The sequence below is a fragment of the Triticum urartu genome, chromosome 7A (genome assembly GCF_056163025.1).
Source record: "Triticum urartu cultivar PI428250 chromosome 7A, HENAU_Tu73, whole genome shotgun sequence".
NCBI lineage: Eukaryota > Viridiplantae > Streptophyta > Magnoliopsida > Poales > Poaceae > Triticum > Triticum urartu.
The window spans coordinates 23,704,930-23,706,314 of record NC_141879.1 but is presented as its reverse complement, the minus strand read 5'-3'; the positions used below and the strand labels follow the sequence as shown (position 1 = coordinate 23,706,314).

The following is a 1,385-nucleotide window of genomic DNA, read 5'->3' as shown; positions in this document are numbered from 1 at the left end:
AGTATTGCCTTCATGCATGTACTATGGCAAGAAAATGCAACATTTGCCTTTTTTACTTCAAATGAGGATGACATTTGCCATGATATATTTTTATTGAGGCACATGCATATTTTGATGCAGTAGTATAATCTTTACTCAATTATGTATTATGTTTTTAGTTTCATAGACATCTCACTATGTTGCTATAGTTATTAACAGTTGTAGTAGTACTAGGTGAATGACAGGTGTGATAGTGATTTATATTATATATTTAACTAAGAGTCAATTTATGAATTCTATCCTTAAATTGATGATCCCTAATGTACAACTTTAATTTAATACAATGCAAAACATCAACTGGAGCACCAACACCCCCATCTGCATGCTCCACGTCATGTTTGGACCCCGAGGTTGGGCGGACCTACCCGATGGGTTGTTCTACTCCATCATTGTCATGCTGGGTTGAATCTGTGACCTTATTCCATTCATCGCCACCTGCCCTAGTTCGTATGCCACATTCATGCCAGTCAAATCTATCTTTGGCATGCTCTTCCCATCTATTATACTCAGGAACTGTGACGACGAGACATGGCTAGTCAACTGAAACAATGGGAACACATGGGAGCTCATTGATCCCACATGTCCTAATACTCCTTTGCGTTGTTGTAGCCCTCCATGTATTTTGGGGAAAATGGCAGTTGTCAAATGCATTTATGGTCATGCTATCTTCTCCTCTCACATATCCCCATTAATTATGGACATGCTGATATGCACTACCGCTGCAGCTCCACCTTGCCCATTGATTCAGCTCTACTCTAGAACCTTCATATATCCAAAAGCATCTCTAGATTCTTATCTATTATTCAATGGCCCATGATGCCTGTTTTGTGATTTGGGGCACCCCTCTTGGATGCAATGCGATATTCTAAACTTACATTTGAACCAAGATATGGTGGCCTTCAAAGGCTGGTCTATTACGCGGATTCATGAGAAGATGTATGACGTGCATTCGACACATTAATTTTCTCTTTTAGGTACTAAAAGTTGCTTGCAGGGATCATATGAACCTATACACACATTCCGACATTATGCTCCTTGTGAAGACATGCTTCCCCTACTTGGTTCTAATAGGGAAGCTAACTCCATCGTCCTATCGACTGAACCTACAGAGTATGTGAGGGTGGCAGATGGAGGCTCGAAGAAGTTGGCGTGGGCGTTTTTCTTTGGCAAGAAACGTATTAGCCAGCCACGATGTTACTGAACCCATAGAGGATGTGGTTAAGGAATGGTCATGTCTACCAATTGGATGAAAATACCGATTATTTTCATATCTTGTAGATGGAAAGAAAATGAGGACTCGGAGCCGGAACCTTAATTTCTTCCTATCGTGTCACATATCGTCTCCC

The 1,385-nt window shown here is 40.8% G+C and overlaps 1 pseudogene; it reads left to right on the top strand.

Moving 5' to 3' along the window:
• Positions 1–322: 322 nt before the first annotated feature.
• On the top strand, positions 323–1,000 carry LOC147957145 (uncharacterized; annotated as a pseudogene).
• Positions 1,001–1,385: the final 385 nt, after the last annotated feature.